Raw genomic sequence first — 21,778 nt, forward strand, 5'->3', positions numbered from 1 at the left:
ATGGTATACTTGGACAGAGGGGTGGCTGTGGACGTGGTATACTTGGACAGAGGGGTGGCTGTGGACATGGTATACTTGGACAGAGGGGTGGCTGTGGACATGGTATACTTGGACAGAGGGGTGGCTGTGGACATGGTATACTTGGACAGAGGGGTGGCTGTGGACGTGGTATACTTGGACAGAGGGGTGGCTGTGGACATGGTATACTTGGACAGAGGGATGGCTGTGGACATGGTATACTTGGACAGAGGGGTGGCTGTGGACGTTGTATACTTGGACAGAGGGGTGGCTGTGGACATGATATACTTGGACAGAGGGGTGGCTGTGGACATGGTATACTTGGACAGAGGGGTGGCTGTGGACATGGTATACTTGGACAGAGGGGTGGCTGTGGACGTGGTATACTTGGACAGAGGGGTGGCTGTGGACATGGTATACTTGGACAGAGGGATGGCTGTGGACATGGTATACTTGGACAGAGGGGTGGCTGTGGACGTTGTATACTTGGACAGAGGGGTGGCTGTGGACATGGTATACCTGGATTTTGCAAAAGCGATTGACACAGTTCCCCAGACACGGCTCATGTGTAAGGTAAAGTCTACAGGCTTGGAAAGATCAATCTGTAAATGGATAGAAAACTGGATAAAAAAAAAAAAAAGACAGGATTCAGAGAGTAGTGGTTAATGATTCTTACTCTGAATGGTCTAAGGTTATCAGTGATGTACCCCAAGGTTCAGTGTTGGGACCCCCTTACTTTTTAATATGTTTATAAATGATATTGGGTCTGGGATCAAAAGTAACATTTCAATCTTTGCAGATGACACCAAACTATGCAGTGGAATAACGCCCTTACAGGATGTCTCCAATTTACAAGCCGACCTCAATGCTCCGTCTAATTGGGCGACTATGTGGCAGATGAGGTTTAATGTTGAGAAATGTAAAGTTCTGCACTTGGGGGCTAAGAATATTCATGCATCATACATACTAGGGGGAGTACAACTGGGGGAATCCATGGTGGAGAAGGATCTGGGGGTTTTGGTAGATCATAAGCTCAATAATAGCATGCAATGCCAAGCTGTGGTTTCCAAACTGAGCAAAGTCCTTTCATGTATAAGAGAGGTATGGACTCCAGAGAGAGAATTTATTTATTTTTTTAATTTTTATTTATTAACAGTTTTATCAACACATACAGTACAACACACATATACCAACCCCCTCCACCCCCCCCCCTTAATCCCCTGTGCAGCCTTCCGACCAATACTAAATCTCATTCCATATTTCCAACTATAACAAATATTACATGTCTAATACATCCATGACAGTACCGTCCAACCCGCATACAGAAAAATACCATACTCATATCACTCCCCCGCCCAGTATAGCAAGCCTGAAATCAAAAACCCAGCCCTAACACAATGGATTAATTCACAGTACCATTAGCATCTAGCCAACATTGCCACACTTTCTCAAATTTTTTGGGGCATCCCCTGCTCAAGTAAGTAGCTTTATACATTGGTAGTGATTTGTTAATTATACTTTTCCAGAATGACACCGTGGGTGGCTCTGGACTCTTCCAACACAACAGAATAGCCTTACGGGCATAGAACAAAGAAAGAGAAATCATAATTCTTTGTGCCCTTCTGGGCGCCAACTCCTCCACCAGCCTGAGTAAACATGTCGCTACCGTAACAGGAATCGGCACCGAAACCACCGTCTGTATAGTGTGTGTCACCCCCTTCCAGAATACCTGTATTTGCCGGCACTGCCAGAACACATGGTCGAAGTCAGCATGATTGTCCGGGCAGCGCCAGCACACTGCCGCATCTGTGCCATATATCCCAGCTATCCTTGCCGGGGTATAGTACACCCTGTGTAAAAGCTTAAATTGAATGAGCCTATCTCTGGCCGATACTAGCGTCTTAAATGGGTAATCCCACATATCATCCCAATCTTCCCCCCCGAAATCCGTTACCAATGCACTCCATGTGTCTCTACACTTTTTAAGCATTTTTGGCCTTTCCACAAATAATTCTTTATAAACTGCAGAGAGGGGTTTTATCAGGTCCTCTTTCCTCAACATGCTCTCCAGGGGAGACACACCCAGCTCCAAAGCATCAGAACCAAACTGAGTAAGGAAGGCGTGCCTCAACTGGAGGTAACGAAAGAAATACCAATTAGGGAGGGTATATTTTTCTCTCAGTTGATCAAACGTGTATAGCCTTGTCCCCCCCACTATATGCTTCAATTGTTTGATGCCGACTCTGGCCCAAATTACTGGATCCGGAATTGCACCAAAATGAGACAGTCTGGGATTAAAACCAGAGAGGGGTGTCCTGTGACCAGCTCCCTGCCTCTGTTTTCATCAAAGCCTGTGCCTTATCCCACGCGCGTACTGTCGTTTGCATTGAGGCGGTCAAGGGTGAGGCAGTCTGTGGGCCCCTATAGACTAGATAAGATAAACTCTCATAAGAACCTAGACGGGCTGCCTCCAATACCGTCGCTGAGTCCCCAGCGTCCTTCGCCAACCAGCGCCTAACAATCACCATCTGTCCCGCTATAAAATATTTGAAAAGATCAGGTAGCGCCAATCCGCCCTGACCCCAGGGTTCCTGTAAAGTACGCAAACTTATCCTGGGATGCCCAGCGGCCCATAAAAAGGAGTTAAAAAGACTATTAACCCGTCGAAAAAAAGAACAGGGAATCCAAATCGGAGTGTTCCGCAAAAGGTAGAGAAAAACCGGCAGGATTTTCATTTTAAGTAGGTTAACCCTACCAATCAGAGACAGCGGCAGATGTTTCCATGCCTCCAGTTGCACTTTGACCCTGGTCAATAATGGTAGAAGATTAAGAGACATAAAGTCCCCCACTCGGGGTGATATATGTATCCCCAAATACTTAAACTCCTCCACCCAAGCTATGGGGACCCTGCTGGATGCCAGAGCCCTGGCACCCGAGTCAATAGCCATCACCGTGGACTTCTCCCAGTTAACTCGGAGTCCGGAGAACGTGGCAAATTTGTCAAGCACCCCGAACACCGCCTCCAATGACGGCCCTGCATCACGTAAAAAAAGAAGAATGTCGTCCGCGTAAAGTGCAATGCATTCCCGGATGCCCCCTACCTCCAACGCCCCCACTTCGGATGACCTCCTCAATGCTATGGCCAAGGGCTCTATCGCGAGTGCAAATAAAAATGGGGACAGCGGGCACCCTTGGCGCGTGCCCCTACCCACAGGTAACTGAGAGGAAACTGAGGTGCCTACCTTTATGGCCGCTAGAGGTTTACTGTATAGTAAGGAGATCCAGGTCATGAAGACATCCCCAAAGCCCATGTGTCGTAGAACTGCCAACATATACTGCCAGTCCACAGAATCAAAGGCCTTGGCCATGTCCAGAGACACCACCACCCTAGTACCCATCCTATCGTGTTCCATCTGCAAATGAGCAAACAGTCTGCGAAGATTTGTGTCAGTAGATTTTTGCGGTATGAAACCCGTCTGATCTATGTCAACCAAGGTGGTAATGACCTGGGAGAGTCTGGTAGCCAGAACCTTTGTCAAGATTTTAAGGTCCTGGTTCAACAGCGCTATGGGTCTATAGGATGAACAGGACAAAACATCCTTGCCCGGCTTCGGAAGAAGAATAACCTGCGCTTCAGCTAAGGAGTCAGGGAGGCATCGGTGCTTGAGACAGTAAGAGAACAGGGTTTTAAGCCTAGGAACTAGGTCCTCCATATGCAGCCTATACCATTCAATACTGAAACCATCAGGCCCAGGAGATTTGTGAGGGGGGAAAGCCCTTATAGCTGCCTCAATTTCTTTTTCGTTTATGTCAGCCTCCAACGCCTCCCTATCCCCCGCAGACAGCACATAGATTTCAAGGGACGTCAACAGTGCATCCAATTCTTGGGAATCATAGACCGGAATAGGAGCATACAGTGTCTTGTAATATTCCACAAACGTGTCCATAATATCAGTAGGGTTAGTGAGTACATCCCCCCTAGCGTTCCCAATACAGGGTATATTGGTTTGTATTCTCTGTTCTGCCACCAACATTGGCAGTAGTTTACCATTTTTATCCCCTTGCTCAAAAAGGGATTCTGCAGATTTTGTTCTAGAGGTATGTGTCAAGTCAGCGAAATGAAGTGCAAGTGTGCGCCTGGCCTCCAACAAGGCCTCATACGTGACATCAGACTGGTCGTTGGCGTGAGCCCGTGCACAAACCCTTTCCCTATCCTGCAGCTCCTGCTCTTTCTGATTATGGGACCTCCGTGCCTGCTTAATGGCTGAAATATAAAGGCCTCGCATACATGCCTTAAATGCATCCCATACCACAGTGGGAGCAGCAGACCCTATATTATCATTCCAATAGTTATCATGTGGGGCCACCTGGGATGATACCTCCTCCACCTCCAACCAGCCCGGATTCAATCTCCATGCCCCTCCTCTAAAAACCGAAGGAGGAAGAATGTGTACTGAAAGTGGCGTGTGATCTGAGATGCCCCCTGCCAAATATTTGGCTCCACCCACCAACTGCAACATGGATGCATTAGCAAAAGCCAAATCGATTCTAGAGGAGGATCTATGCGTTTTGGACAAATGAGAATAGCATCTAGTGGAGGGGTTCTTCCACCGCCATAATTCTGTGAGGGAGGCCGTAGCCGCCCACGCAGAAAGGTCAACTGATGCCACCCTAGATGTATTAGAGGAATCCAACGTAGCAGAGAGTATGGCATTAAAATCCCCTGCTATAAGAAGTGGAAGATGTATGTATGGTGCCAATTTACCTAATAGATCATACAATATCTGTACTTGAAAAGGGGGAGGTATGTAAACGTTAACCAAAACCATCTTACAATTACTGAGATCAGCAACAACAATCAAGAACCTGCCTCCCGGGTCTGAGATGACATGATGAATGGTGCAGGGTACCGCTTTACTAATAAAAATCGACACACCCCTAGAATAAGTGGAGTATGTCGCATGTAGCGCCCTCTGTATCCAAGCTCTGCGTAAAGCCAGCACTCTGCTCCCATCCAGATGTGTCTCCTGCAGAAACACCACATGCGGAGTGATCGTTTTCAAATATTGGAACATTAAGGCTCTACGAAACTTGTCGTTCAGGCCTCGGATATTTCAAGATACCACATTAACCATGGACCCTGCCATTGTTACCTGTTAACTCAATAAACATTAAACGGTACCCCTGTAAGGATAGGATGAAATACAGTTGGTTATGATTTTCAGTCATATAACAGATCTGTGAAATAACAAAAAAATTGACATGGAAGGCTGCACATACTAAGTAACCTAACCCCTTACTCCAGTAAACTCCCTGCCGCTGTGTAGCAAACCAAAACAACAGGTACACGCAGCTTTTTCCCAAACCTTGTCCAAAAAAGTTCCTGAAGGGCATGACCATACTACAGGTCAGATGAACCAGCGTTCCCAAAAAGAGAAAAAACACAGAAACAAAAAGTGCAAAAAATCTAACTTGCATAAACACAGTGTCCGCGTTCATAGAGCTCCCCGATGCCTGTCGGCGACCCGTAACTCACCCAAATGGGCAGCACAAAGGTGCGTCCCTCCTCAGTCCTAGGCTTTGTAGGTGTCCCAGTGTGATGGAGAAGCATATGACACAACAGGAGTCCCCCTGAGGTGTGGACAGAAGGCACCCCGAAACCTGAGTATGAAGGAGAAGTATAACCATGTCCCACTTCTTCCCCACCCCGGACAGGATAAGCCAAAATATTCTCAACTTTAAATACCTAGGTGAGGTCTCGGGGGTACTCAAACTGGAACATGAGTAACAAACCTGATGAAGGGAAACCAGAAAAAAAACCTCAGCAGCCGCCGAGGCTACAACTGGACAGGTGGGCCCAAACAATTATCTCAGGGACAGCGACCAGGAATCTGCCTCCGCAGGAGAATCAAAAAACTTCACTGAGCCTTCATGCTGGACCCGTAGGCGACTAGGATAGAGCATGGAGTATTTCAGATCCCGTTCCCTCAGCCGTCTTCTGATATCTGTAAAGGTTTTGCGTCGTCTCTGGAGATCCGCCGAGAAGTCAGGATAAAGATGTACCACCGTATTCTCAAAGGGCAGAGTTGGATGCTTCTGAGCCTCCCGGAGGTCCCGGTCCCTGTAATTGAGGAATCGCACAAGGAAGGGCCTCGGTGGGGCCCCTGAGGTACCCCGACCCGTTGGTACCCTATGTGCCCTTTCCACCACGTATGTAGGAGGTACCTCAGTCAACTTGAGAAGAGTCTTAAAGAAGGCCTCTGCGAATTCGGCTGGGTGATCCCCTTCCGCCCCCTCCGGGAGACCCAGGACCCTGACATTATTCCTTCGCATGCGATTCTCTGCATCATCAGATTTGGTCACTAGCGTTTGCACAGTGCATTGCAGGGTATGAATGGCATCATCATGGCGGGCAGTAATGTCCTCCGTGACAGATATTCGCGACTCAGTTTCAGAGAGTCTACCCCTAAATTTGTCTAGGTCTGCTCTGATGAGATTGCATTCCTCCGCTAGATGATCAATGCGGACCAACAACGAGGTTCTGCTCTGTTCAACTGCCGCCAAAATAACAGTGGTATCATTCGCTGGTGGAGTCACCGGCACTGGAGGCTCAGCCGATGCCGGCGCCGCCTGCTCCATGTCCGCTAACAGTGCTTTAAATTGATTCAGAATGTCACTGGGGCAAGGCGCAGGCTGAGTTGAGGACTTCTTAGTTGCAGATTTACTTTTTGATGGCATGAGCAAGCAGACCAACAATGTGCAGGGTGAAATTTAAAACAACAGGGTGTTCCCCTTTAAGAGTTCACAGCAGAGAAGCACAGCTCATAAGGAGATAAACAGGGACTGTTTCACAGCAGGTCACCTTGTCCCCTATGCAAAGGCACTGCCCGGCAGAGCTGGATCCTGGCCCCAGAGTTAGCACTCACCTCCCCTCCTGGCAAGGTAGGATGGCTCCACAGGCCTCAATATGGCACCGATTTGTGGCGGTATGCTGCCGGCCGCGGACGGCGGCATCCAGCTAACCGTCCGTCCCTCCTCACAACCGCTCCCCCACAGAGGCTGCCTCGATCACGCCCGCACTCCGCGGCCCTCTGCGCCGCGATCGCCGCACTTTAGAGCGGTCTTCCGGAGGCTTCACAGGTCCGCACAGGCCTCAAGATGGCGGCCGGCCGCACCAGGCTGAGTAGGCCGCAACCGAAGGTTCCGCACGGAGGCGCTCAGCCCAGCAATAACCGGCTCCTCCGGGAACCACTGATGCCCTGAGAGAGGCAGGGGAACTCTCCAAGCTCCTCGGGTCGGGGAGGATGGCAGAGGATTCTGTATGAGGATGATCGGAGCTCTGCAGCGGCACGTCCTCCCTGTTTCACATCCGGACACGCCCCCCCCCCCTCCAGAGAGAGAATTAATCTGTACAAATCATTAGTAAGACCTCATCTGGAATATGCAGTTCAGTTTTGGGCTCCAGTTCTCAAAATGGATATCGGGGAACTGGAGAAAGTGCAGAGAAGGGCAACCAAACTGATAAGAGGCATGGAGGAATTCAGCTATGAGGAAAGATTAGAGGAACTGAATTTATTCACTCTTGAGAAGAGGAAATTAAGAGGGGATATGATCACCAATGATAAATATATAAGGGTATAAACACAGTACAATACACCCCTCAGTCACATTTATGTAAATATTTCATCTTTTCATGTGACAACACTGAAGAAATGAAACTTTGCTACAATGCCATGTATAATATAAGGGGGATATGATCTCCATGTATAAATACATAAGGGGAGGATATGATCTCCATGTATAAATACATAGGGGGGATATGATCTCCATGTATAAATACATAAGGGGGGATATGATCTCCATGTATAAATACATAGGGGGGATATGATCTCCATGTATAAATACATAAGGGGGGATATGATCTCCATGTATAAATACATAGGGGGGATATGATCTCCATGTATAAATACATACGGGGAGATATGATCTCCATGTATAAATACATATGGGGAGATTTGATCTCCATGTATAAATACATACGGGGGATATGATCTCCATGTATAAATACATACGGGGGATATGATCTCCATGTATAAATACATAAGGGGGGATATGATCTCCATGTATAAATACATAAGGGGAGAATATGATCTCCATGTATAAATACATAGGGGGGATATGATCTCCATGTATAAATACATAAGGGGGGATATGATCACCATGTATAAATACATAAGGGGGGATATGATCTCCATGTATAAATACATAAGGGGGGGATATGATCTCCATGTATAAATACATAAGGGGGGGATATGATCTCCATGTATAAATACATAAGGGGAGAATATGATCTCCATGTATAAATACATAGGGGGGATATGATCTCCATGTATAAATACATAAGGGGGGATATGATCTCCATGTATAAATAGCCTCAATAGTCTCCATACCATTGCAGGGTGGATCAACGTCAAACTGTCACTTCCACCCATAGCTGTTTTTTTTATTGCATTTTAGTGTAAATATGAGATGTGAGGTCTTTTTGACACCCAGATCTTATATTTAACCACTTGACAACTGGGCACTTGAACACCCCTCGTGACCACACCAATTTTCAGCTTTCGGTGCTCTCACACTTTGAATGACAATTACTCAGTCATGTAACACTGTATCCAAATGAATTTTTGTCCTTCCCCCCCCCCCCCCCCCCCACAAATAGAGCTTTCTTTTGGTGGTATTTGATCACCTCTGGGTTTTTTATTTTTTGCGCTATAAATGAAAAAAGACTGAAAATTTAGAAAAATAAAAAAAAAACATTTTTCTTTGTTTCTGTGATAAATTTATGCAAATTATTTTTTTTCATGAATTTTGTCAACAATTTATACTGCTACATATCTTTGGTAAAAATAACCCAAATTAGTGGATATTATTTGGTCTTTGTGAAAGTTAGAGAGTCTACAAGCTGTGGTGCAAATCATACAAAAATTAATCACATCTGATGTACTGGTGGACTATCTCATTTCTTGTGACCCGAACAAGTCAGGAAAGTACAAATACCCCCCAAATGACCCCTTTTTGGAAAGTAGACATTCCAAGGTATTTAGTAAGAGGCATGGTGAGGTTTTTGGTGTTGTCATTTTTTTTCCCACAATTCTTTGCAAAATTAAGATTTATTTTTTTATTTTTTTTATTTTTCACAAAATTGTCATTTTATTAGGTTATTTCTCTCACATGGCATGTTTATATCACAGATGACACCCCAAAATAAAATAAATTCTGCTACTCCTCCTGAGTATTACAATACCACATGTGTCGGACTTTTCCACAGCCTGGCCACATAGAGAGGCCCAACATGTAGGGAGCGCCGTCACATGTTCTAGGACCATAAATTACACATCTAACTTGTTGACTACCTATTACACTTTTGAAGGCCCTGGAGCACCAGGACAGTGACACTGACGTGGCACTGATGACAGATGCCACTAATATGTGGCACTGATGACACGTACACTGATGACAGATGGCACTAATGACACGTGACACTGATGACAGATGGCACTAAAACGTGGCACTAATGACACGTGGCAGTGATATGGCACTGTTGACAAGTGGAACTGACAGGTGGCACACTGGGGCCAGATGGCACTGACAGGTGGCACACTGGGGACATTACTCACGGCCGCTGCAGCCGCTAATCTCTCCCTCCTCACACGCTGTCTCTGTGTGAGGAGGGAGAGCCGACGATGAGAGATGATCTCATATGTTTACATATGAGATCATCTCTCATTGGGCATGCCAATTGCGCTGTAAACGGCCGCTGTGATTGGCCGTTTACAACGATCTGTGACTGGCTGTGTCCGGGGGACACGGCCAGCACAGAACTTCCCCGATGCGTGCTCATGGGAGCGCGCAATGCGGAAGTAAACAGGAGGCGGTCCAGGGACGGCCTTCTGGAAATGGGCTTCCCCTCTACAGCCATCTTTCGGCTATAGAGCAGGCGCCTAGTGGTTAAGAGGACATGTCATGTTTTTTTTCTATTACAAGGGATGTTTACATTACATTACACGTGTGACCCAATTTTATTTTATTTTTAATTAAAGAACAGTGTAAAAATAAGTAAAGTAAAAATAAAAGGTAAAATAAATATAAAAAATGTGCACCACCCCGCCGAGCTCGCGTGTAGAAGCGAACACATATACGTGAGTAGCGCCCGCCTATGAAAACGGTGTTCAAACCACACATGTGAGGAATTGCCGCGATCGGTAGAGCGAGAGCAATAATTCTAGCCCTAGACCTCCTCTATAAACGCAAAACATGCAACCTGTAGAATATTTTCAAATGTCGCCTATGGAGATTTTTAAGGGCAAAAGTTTGTCCCCCATTCCAGGAGCGGGCGCAATTTTTAAGCGTGACGTGTTTGGTATCAATTTACTCGGCGTAACTTCATCTTTCACAATATAAAAAAAATAAAAATAAAATTGGGCTAACTTTACTGCTGTCTTATTTTCTAATTCAAAAAAGTGTATTTTTTCCAAACAGTATTGAAACGACCGCCATTTTATTCTCTAGGGTGTTATGAAAAAAAATTATTATATATATTTTATATTTGCAAGTAAGTTTCGAAAAAAAAAAAGAAAAAAAAAAAAGATTTTAACTTGTAAACACCAAATCTCAGAAAGAGGCTCGGTGCTGAAGTGGTTAAGAAAGACCTGGATTCTATCCTGAGTCTACATAATATAACTGGGCACTGACATTTAGACCCCTTTCACACCAGGGCGTTTTGCAGGCGCTATAGCGTTAGAAATAGCGCCTGCAAAACGCCCTAAAGAAGCTGCAGAGGGCTTTCACACTACAGCGGTGTGCTGGCAGGACGTCAGAAAAAAGTCCTGCCAGCAGCTTCTTTGGAGCGGTGAAGGAGCGGTGTGTTTACCGCTCCTCCACCGCTGCTCCCCATTGAAATCAATGGGGCAGCGCTGTAAACCCGCCGGCAAAACGCCGCTATTGCGGCGTATTGCCGGCGGTTTTAACCCTTTCGCGGCCGCTAGCGGGGGGTAAAAGCGCCCCGCTAGTGGCCGAAATGCGCCGCAAATAGCGGCGTTTTACCGCCCACGCTAAGAAGAAGAAGAAGTTTTCTCTTTCACTGATAAGGCGACACTGATGGGCAGTGATGAGGCACTGATATGCAGCGCTGATGGGCACTACCAATGGGCACTTATCGGTGGCACTGATAGGCAGCACTGATTATGAGGCACTGTCAAGCATTAAAGATGGGCATCTCTAATGGGCACTGATTGGCAGACCTAGTGGTAATGGTTGGGCATCCTTGGTGGGTATGCACTGATAATCAATGTCCAGGAGAGCAGCCGATTGTGTCTCCTTTACCCGCGCCTTGTCGGTGTGAATAGAGGAAAAGCCGAGAAACGACACGACCGGCTGTGATTGGACACAGCTGATCACATGGTAATGAGCCCACGTCAGAGGCTCTTTACCAAGATCAGAGATGCAGTGTTTCAGACTGACGCACCACACCACTAATCGCCGCGCCACACCCCCTGCAGGTGGTTTGTCCCGCTGGAGATCATATGACGTCCGGTCAGGATAATGAAACCACTTTGCTGCCGTCATATTGATATATGGCGGGCAGTGGTTAATCAGCAGCCTCCTGGGGTATGTGCAGCTTTTACTGCGTAGGGGGGGGGGGGGGGGAATCACAATACTTACCACACAGAACCACAAGTAGATAAAAACGTTTTTGATTGTTACAATGCAATGACCCCCCTAATCCTAACGCTTACCCCCCCCACCCCAATCCCATCCCTAACGGCTACCCTGTAACCCCGACCCCCATCCCCTAATCCCCGAACCTAACCCACTACCCAATCACAGTCATTTGTGATCCATTAGGAGGAGATTTACTACAAGTTATTATTGGACAGGAACTTCCGATCGCATTATTGTTACAGAATTGCCAACAGATCGCAACCAATCCTTCCTCAGGCCGAGCAAACGCTACAATCCAGGTAATATATTTAGTGGATACAAATAGTACCAGAAATTACCGAAATATTGATTTGGAGCAGATTTACCCAAACTGGATTGTGAAAAATCTGGTGACAGCCAATCAGCTTCTAGCTTGTTCAATTAAGCTCTGACTGGAAGCGGATTGGTTTCTCTGCAGAGCTGCACCGGTCTCTGCACTCTCCCCTATAACTCTCACTATTTCCTAATTCACATAAAAAGGTAAGTTCACCTTATCATGAGAAATGAAAAGGTGAACTTACTCCACATATCGCGCCCAACCCCTCCGAATCCAAATGTATCCATCATAATACTCACAATGCCAAGTGGTGATTGGACGGCACAGCCATGTGACCCTGCTGACCAATGAGAAGTGACTGAGGCTTCTTATTCCTGTAAGGAGTCCCAGCTTCAAAATGTCCTGCCCACCCCTCCGGACCTCGCTGTACCCATCCTAATGCTTGTCATAGAAAGCCCTCATCACCACGTGACCAGGCTAACCAATGAGATCTTTCTATTCTGAACATTATGATGGATACTCACTCTAAGGGCTGGTGTCCTGTCGAGAAATGCCCCCTATCGAGAAAAACCTGCCTGAAACTGCGCATGCTCAGTACGGAGCCGCCGAAACATCTGAATTTACGATCAGCTGTAGACGGCGCCTGAACACAATAGCCAACATTGTGCCACACACTCCTGATGCTTGTGGAAGTTTGCGAGGGGGGGGGGTGTTTTTTCATGATGGGCTCGTGCGAGGGGCAGATGCCTACATGAAGGGGGCGTATTTTGTAATGATGGGCAGTGCTGCTAATATGGGGTTGGAATTTTTCATGAAACTCAAACACATCTCCTAAGCAAATATATCTCTGCTATATATGCATCTTGCCATATGGGTTTGCAAGGGTATCCCCTTGGGCTGCAATATAGGTTCTGCCCAGGGAGTCATTTGGGGTTCCACCAGGGATGTCATTAGGGTGCATTTGGATTCACCCGGGTTGCCGTTTGGGTTTGCCCCAGAATGCCACTTGGGATCCCCCCAGGCTACAATTTTTGTTCTGCCCGGGTAGCCATTTGGTTTCCACCAGGGCTGCTATTTTTCTTCCCCCTAGGGGGCCATTTGGGTTTGCCTAGGTACCTGTTTGGGATCACCCAGGGTACCATTTGGACTTGCCAAAGTGCCATTTGGGTTCCCCCCTGGGGTGGCATTTGGGTTACCTCCCAGGGTGTCATTTGGGTTCACCCCTGGTCTGTCATTTGGGTTCCCCCCTGGGGTGCCATTTGGGCTCACCCCTGGTCTGCCTTTTGGGTTACCTCCCAGGGTGTCATTTGGGTTCACCCCTGGTCTGCCATTTGGGTTCCCCACTAGGGTGCCATTTGGGTTCCCCCCTGGGGTGCCATGTGGGTTACCCCCTAGGGTGCCATTTTGGTTCACCCGGGTTGCCGTTTAGGTTTACCCCAGAATCCCACTTGGGATCCCCCCAGGCTGCAATTTTTGTTCTGCCCGGGTAGCCATTTGGTTTCCACCAGGGCTGCTATTTTTCTTCCCCCTAGGGGGCCATTTGGGTTTGCCCAGGTACCTGTTTGGGATCACCCAGGGTACCATTTGGATTTGCCAAAGTGCCATTCGGGTTCACCCCTGGTCTGCCATTCAGGTTCACCCCTGCAGTGCCATTTGGGTTCTCCCCTAGGCTGTCATTTGGGTTCCCCCCGGGGCAGCCAGTTGGGTTTCCCTCTGGCTGCAATGTAAAATACCCTGGGGTGTAATTCTGGGTTTCCCTTGGGCTAACATTTGGATTCCCCCTGGGGTGCCATGTAGGTTCCCCCAGGGTGTCAGCACAAATATGACAGTAAAGTACAAAATGCCACACAAACTATTATACTAAATGACAGAAGAGGAATGTAATAGGGGATCCTCTGATGTGATGGGGTAGGATCTCTAATTTAATGGGGGGACCACTGATTTGATGGGGTTCCTGTGATGTGATGGATATCTCTGATATGATGAGGGGTCCTTTGATTTGATGAGGGTCCTCTTAGGTGATGGGGGTCCTTTGATATGATGGGGAGATCTCTGATGTGATGGGGGGGGACCTCTGATGTTATGGGGGGGATCTCTAGTTGGATGGGTGGACCTCTGATGTCATGGGTAACTCTGATGTGATGAGGGGACCTCAGATGTAATGGGATGGAGGTCCTCTGATGTGATGGGGGGGACCTCTAATGTGACGAGGGGGGCTCTGATATGATTAAGGTCCACTGATGTGATTTGGGGATCTCTGATATGATCGAGCTACCCCTGATGTGATGAGGAGATTTCTAATGTGATGGGGAAGCTCTAATGTGTTGGAGGGACCTCAGATGTTATAGGTATCTCTGATATCATGGGGGGGGGGTCCACTGATGTGATGGGAGGTCCTTTGATGTAATGGGGTACCTCTGATGTGATGGTGATATCTCCGATATGATGGGGGTATCTCTGATATGATGAGGATTCCTCTGATGTAATGGGGGGGGGGGGTCCTATGCTTTGATGGGGAGATCTCTGATGTGATGAGGTCTTGTGATGTGATGGGTTATGTTTGATTTGATGGGGGTCCTATTAGGTGATGGGGGGGTCCTTGATATGATGGGGGGGTTCTCTGATAATGGGAAGTCATCTGATGTGATGGGGGGTCCTCGGATGTGATGGGGATATCTTCAGATTTAATGGGGGGGTCCTATGATTTCATGGGGAGATCTGATGTGATTGGGGTCCTCTGATGTGATGGGGGGTTCACCGATGTGATGGAGGTCCACTGATGTTATGGGGGGGGGGGATCTCTGATGTGATGGGGGGGGGAGATATCCGATGTAATGAGGGGAACCTCAGAGGTGATGGGTATCGCTGATGTGATGAGGGGTCCTATAATTTGATGGGGGGGAGAACACTGATGTGATAGGGGGGGAAACGCTGATGTGATGGGTTGTACCTCTGATGTGACTGGGGGATCTCTCATGTGACTGGGGGGGGGAGGGGGGGACCGTGATGTGATGGGGAGAATTCTAATGGAATGTGTGGATCTCTGATGTGATGGGGGGATCTCAAATCTAATGTGGGAACCTCAGATGTGTTGGAGGGACCTCAAAAGTCATGGGAATCTCTGATGCGATGAGGGGTCATTTGATATGATGGGGGGGGCCCTCTGATGTGATGGGAGGGCCCTCTGATGTGATAGGGGGGGGGGACCTCTGATGTGATATGGGGGGGACCTCTGATGTGATATGGGGGGACACGTCTGATGTGATATCGGGGGGGGGGGACACGTCTGATGTGATATCGGGGGGACCTCTGATGCGATATGTGGGGGGAGACCTCTGATACGATATGTGGGGGGGACCTCTGATGTGATATGGGGGGGGGACCTCTGATGTGATATGGGGGGGGGGACCTCTGATGCGATATGTGGGGGGGACCTCTGATGTGATATGGGAGGGGGGACCTCTGATGTGGTAATATGGGGGGGGACCTCTGATGCGATATGGGGGGGTGGGACCTCTGATGCGATATGGGGGGGTGGGACCTCTGATACGATATGTGGGGTGGGACCTCTGATACGATATGTGGGGGGGAACCTCTGATACGATATGTGGGGGGGAACCTCTGATGCGATAGGGGGGGGGGCGTCTGATGTGATATGGGGGGGGGGGGGCGTCTGATGTGATATGGGGGGGGACGTCTGATGTGATATGGGGGGGGGGACGTCTGATGTGATATGGGGGGGACCTCCGATGTGATAGGGGGGGGACCTCCGATGTGATATGGGGAACTCTAATGTGATGGGGATGGGCCAGGGGATCCTTTGATTTAATAGGGAGATCTCTGATGTGATGGGGAGATACCTGATATGATGGGGAAATATCTGATGGATATCTCTTATGTGATGGGGGGTCCCTTGATATGATGGGGGGGGCCCTCTGATGTGATGGGGGGCCCTCTGATGTGATGGGGTAGTTTGATGTCATGGGTATCTCCAATGTGATGGAGGGGGTCCTAAGATTTGATGGGGTGACTTCTCATGTGGTAGAGGACCTCTGATGTGATATGGGGGGAGGGACCTCTGATGTGATATGGGGGGGGGGGACCTCTGATGTGATATGGGGGGGGGGACCTCTGATGTGATATGGGGGGGGGGGACCCTCGGATATGATATGGGGGGAACCTCGGATGTGATATGGGGGGGACCTCGGATGTGATGGGGATCCTTTGATTTAATAGGGAGATCTCTGATGTGATGGGGGAGCTCTGATGTGATGGGGAGATATCTGATCTGATGGGGAAATATCTGATGGATATCTCTTATGTGATGAGGGGTCCTTTGATATGATGGGGGGATCCTTTGATATGATGGGGGGGTCCTTTGATGTGATGGGAGGGTCCACTGATGTGATGGGAGGGTCCACTGATGTGATGGGAGGGCCCTCTGATGTGATGGGGGTATACTTAATATGATGGGGAGTCCTCTGATGTGATGGGTATCTCCAATGTGATGGGGGGGGGTCCTAAGATTTGATGGGATGACTTCTCATATGGTAGAGGACCTCTGATGTGATATGGGGGGGACCTCTGATGTGATATGGGGGGGGACCTCTGATGTGATGGGGGGGAGGGGACCTCTGATGTGATGGGGGGAGGGGACCTCCGATGTGATGGGGGGGAGGGGACCCTCTGATGCGATATGGGGGGGGACCTCTGATGCGATATGGGGGGGGACCTCTGATGCGATATGGGGGGGGGACCTCTGATGCGATATGGGGGGGGACCTCTGATGCGATATGGGGGGGGACCTCTGATGCGATATGGGGGGGACCTCTGATGCGATATGGGGGGGGGGACCTCTGATGCGATATGGGGGGGGACCTCTGATGCGATATGGGGGGGACCTCTGATGCGATATGGGGGGGACCTCTGATGCGATATGGGGGGGGACCTCTGATGCGATATGGGGGGGGGACCTCTGATGCGATATGGGGGGGGACCTCTGATGCGATATGGGGGGGACCTCTGATGCGATATGGGGGGGGACCTCTGATGCGATATGGGGGGGGACCTCTGATGCGATATGGGGGGGGGACCTCTGATGCGATATGGGGGGGGGGACCTCTGATGCGATATGGGGGGGGGACCTCTGATGCGATATTGGGGGGGGACCTCTGATGCGATATGGGGGGGACCTCTGATGTGATGGGGGGATCTTTGATGTGATGGGGGGGATCTCTGACGTGATGTTTTGTAATGATGGGCAGTGCTGCTAAGATGGGGGGTCAGAATTTTTCATGAAAATTAAACATATCTCCTAAACAAATATATCTCTGCTATATATGCATCTTTCCCATATGGGTTTGCGATCCCCTTGGGCTGCAATTTAGGTTCTGCCCGGGGAGTCATTTGGGGTTCCACCAGGGCTGCCATTTTGGCTGCCCCTAGGGTGCATTTGGATTTGCCCGGTGCCCGTTTGGGTTCCCCCCTAGGGTGCCATTTGGATTCACCCCTGGGGTGACATTTTGGTTCACCCGGGTTGCCGTTTGGGTTTGCCCCAGAATGCCACTTGGGATCCCCCTGGGTGCAATTTTTGTTCTGCCCAGATAGCCATTTGGTTTCCACCAGTGCTGCTATTTTTCTTCCCCCTAGGGTGCCATTTGGGTTTGCCCAGGTTCCTGTTTGGCAAGTCCAAATAGTACCCTGGGTGATCCCAAAGTGCCATTTGGGTTACCTCCTGGTCTGCCATGTGGAATCCCCCCCTGGGTGCCACGTGGGTTCCCACCCTGGGGTGCCACGTGGGTTCCCACCCTGGGGTGCCACGTGGGGACACCCTTGGGGTGCCATTTGGGAACTCACTGGGATGCCATTTGGATTAACCCCTCCCCCAGGCTGCCATTTGGGTTCCCCCTGGGGCTTCCAGTTGGGTTCCCTCTGGCTGCAATGTAAATTACCCTGGGGTGTAATTCTGGGTTCCCCCCTCTGATGTGATGGGGTCTGTCCTCTAATGTGATGGGTAGGGGTTCTCTAATGCAATGGGGTTCTCTGATGTAATGGGGTGGTCCTCTGATGTGATGGAGGTACCCCTGATGTGATATGGGGGGGGGTCCTCTGATGTGCTATATAAAATGTATAATAATAGTAATAATGGGTGACTGTAAAAAGCTATGGTATATGTCAGCGCTATATAAAATGTATCGTAATAAGGTGTGATTGTACAACGCTACGGTATATGTTCGTGCTATATAAAATGATTGACTTTAATAATGAGTGATTGTACAATGTTAGGGTAAATGTCAGCGCTATATAAAATATATAATACTGATTGTACAATGCTATATATAAATCTGTAATAATACTATGTAATTGTACAACGTTACTGAATGTGTCAGTAATATTTATATATATATATATATATATATATATATATATATATACACATATATACACACACACACACACACACACACACACACACATTAGTAATAACAATAATAAAAGTTTTGAATTGCACAGCGCTACAGAATATGTCAACACTAATATAAATGTATATAAATAATGTGTAAAATTGTACAACACTTTGGTATATGTCAGATCCATATTACATTATCTGGGTTGTTTACCATATATGGGCATAAGTGTCAGTTAGTGTCAGTTGGAAGATCAGACAGTGGCTGGATATTTGAATAATAATAATATATAATTGTACAATGTAATAGAATAGATCAGAGCTCTTTATATATAGATGAGTAATAATAGTTTTCTATTGCACAACGCTACAGAATATGTCAGCATTATATAAATGTATATGAATAATGTGTAAAATTATACAACACTTTGGTATATGTCATATCTGTATCACATGATCAGTGCTGTTTACATGATCCGGGCCGTTTACCATATATGGGCATACGTGTCAGTTAGTGTCAGTTGAAAGCTCAGGCTGGTCATGTGACAGGAAGTGACATCATAGAGGGCTCCCAGCCTATAAAAGCAGAGTGTCGGGCAGTTGGAGAGTCAGTGTGTATTGGAGACAGACGAGTGCAGACACAGAATTCTGAGCTCTCTATCAGCATACTATTATAGGAGAATATTCCATATATAACCTTCATATATAGATTGTATATATTGTACACAGCGCAGGAAGAGGAAGAGAAGTTTATATTATCACTTCCCTTTATTATTTCATATCTAATTAAAATTATAAAAGCTGCCATGCAGAGAGGACAAGGGATTAGCAGAGAGGAACTTTGCACTGGAACATCCACAATGTCCAATCAGAGGCGCAGGAAGAGGAGCAGCGAGGAAATTTATTACAGCGCCAGTGAGGAACTAGAGAGGTTTGTAGAGCAGACAGGCCAGGTTCCTAGGAAGAGGCGCAGAGAGGAGGAGGAAAGGAGCTCTGCTAAGCAGACAGGCCAGGCTCCCAGGAAGAGTAGAGAGGAGTTAGAAGGGAGCTCTGCTGAGCAGACAGGCCAGGCTCCCAGGAAGAGGCGTAGAGAGGAGTTAGAGGGGAGCTCTGCTGAGCAGACAGACCAGGCTCCCAGGAAGAGGAGCAGAGAGGAGGAAGGGAGCTCCGCTGAGCAGACAGACCAGGTTTCCAGGAAGAGTAGCAGCGAGGAAATCTATTACAGTGCCAGTGAGGAACTAGAGATGTTTGCTGAGCAAACAGGGCAGGTTACCAGGAAGAGGAGAAGAGAGGAGGAAGAAGGGAGCTCTGCTGAGCAGACAGGCCAGGCTCCCAGGAAGAGGCGTAGAGAGGAGTTAGAGGGGAGCTCTGCTGAGCAGACAGACCAGGCTCCCAGGAAGAGGAGCAGAGAGGAGGAAGGGAGCTCCGCTGAGCAGACAGACCAGGTTTCCAGGAAGAGTAGCAGCGAGGAAATCTATTACAGTGCCAGTGAGGAACTAGAGATGTTTGCTGAGCAAACAGGGCAGGTTACCAGGAAGAGGAGAAGAGAGGAGGAAGAAGGGAGCTCTGCTGAGCAGACAGGCCAGGCTCCCGGGAAGAGGCGTAGTAGATATTACACAACCAGGGAGGATCTCCAGAGTTGTGCAGAGAGAAAAGGAGAGAAGAGGAGATCATCCCAGGACATAGAATGTGAGAGCCATCTGAGGAAGAAGAGGAGGAGTGACGAAGGAGGTAAGGATTAGTTGTAAATCTTCAAATAGTACATAGGAAAGGGGAACAAGGAATTCCTCCACCAAATTCATCCCTAAAGAGGAACTGGGCTCAGAGGAGGAGAAATTCGCCCTGTGATAGCGAGCAAATACCAATTTTACTTATCATTGACAAGAGAAATGATAAACTGGACTGCCCCCACATTCCTTCTCCTTATTCCCCCCCCCCCCCCAACTTCTAGGTTTGGCACTGAATTTTAACCCCCGCATTAACTCCCCCACATTGCTGGCCATGTCAGTGAAAGTTGAACCACCTCATTCCCCCCCCCCTCCCCACGCATTGCTAGGCATGGCACTGTAAGTTTAAAGCGGGAGTCCGCCGGGAGTTCCGCCGTTTTTTTTTTTTTTTAAAGCCAGCAGCTACAAATACTGCAGCTGCTGACTTTTAAAATAAGGACACTTACCCGCCCAGCGCGCCCGCGATGTCGGCACCCAAAGCAGATCTCTCGATCGTCTCTCGGGTGCTGCCGCTGCCATCTTGGGTATGGGAATCAGGAAGTGGAGCCTTTCGGCTTCATTTCCCGGTTCCCTACTGCGCATGCGCGAGTCGCGCTGCGCAATAAGGATGGACCCGCTGCCTCTGGGATCTGTGTGTTTCCCAGCAGGCAGCGGGGGACTTTCGGAAAGGGGCGTAGATTCTGCAGAATCTACGCCCCTTTCCGCAGAGAGCTATCCCGGAAGTGGGTGCAGATACCTGTACTGTACATGTACCTGCACCCCCCTCCCCCCTAAAAGGTGCCAATTGAGGCGCCGATGGGGGGGGGGGGATTCCTATGAGCGGAAGGTCCACTTTAGGGTGGACCTCCGCTTTAACCCCCCACCCCATAATGTCCCCCCAAATTCCTGGGAATGGCACTGAAATATTTTAAAGTATTTTGAGCCCCCCCCCCCCCATTTCCTGGCTAAAGCAGTTAAAGATTACCCCCAACCATAATCTACTGCCTCCATTGCTGGGCATTGCACTGAGAGCTTAACCCCCTCCCCATACCTACACACCTATAGACTTGCTCTAAGCCTGCAGTTAGTCAGTGATGCGATGATAATATCCCTGTGTAAATGTAAACTTCCAGGGTCAGCTCTTTCTGTATTGGAGACTTTAATTACCAATAGAAATCAGTGATAAGACTTGTATGCGGGCGGGGCAATAAATGTATTTCTCTTTCTTCTCTCTAGCTGACGGTGTGACAACAGAACGAGTAGCGGCGCCTACAGGACACAAAGAGACCAACTTGACTCTGCAGAGTTTCATCTTCCATAAGATACTTGGATCAGGAGCCTTTGGGACGGTAAGTAAGCTTAGTGAGAGAGATTAGTATGGAGGGGCCCATACACACTGGGGGGGATCACAGTGCTGTGTTTTGGCCTAGGCCAACAAGGCCCAGGCCTAGAGTAGTGGCAAAAAAACTGCCCCCCCCCACACAAAAAAATATAAATAAAGCACCAGCACCCTCCTATCATATCCCACACACAGAGCCGACCATCAGGGCAGTACAGCTGAATCCTGAAGCTCAATGCCACAACAAGTTCAGGCACGGAGCTCCAGTAAGG

The 21,778-nt window shown here is 48.4% G+C and overlaps 1 long non-coding RNA gene across 8 annotated transcripts in view; it reads right to left on the bottom strand.

Moving 5' to 3' along the window:
• The window catches only part of LOC143961916 (uncharacterized), a 184,033-nt gene that overhangs the window by 150,757 nt on the left and 11,498 nt on the right, over positions 1–21,778 (bottom strand). The gene's annotated exons all lie outside the window — the stretch shown is intronic.

Source organism: Lithobates pipiens, unplaced genomic scaffold (genome assembly GCF_037356315.1).
Source record: "Lithobates pipiens isolate NorthernLeopardFrog02 unplaced genomic scaffold, aLitPip1_a1.2 Scaffold_8, whole genome shotgun sequence".
Lineage (NCBI taxonomy): Eukaryota > Metazoa > Chordata > Amphibia > Anura > Ranidae > Lithobates > Lithobates pipiens.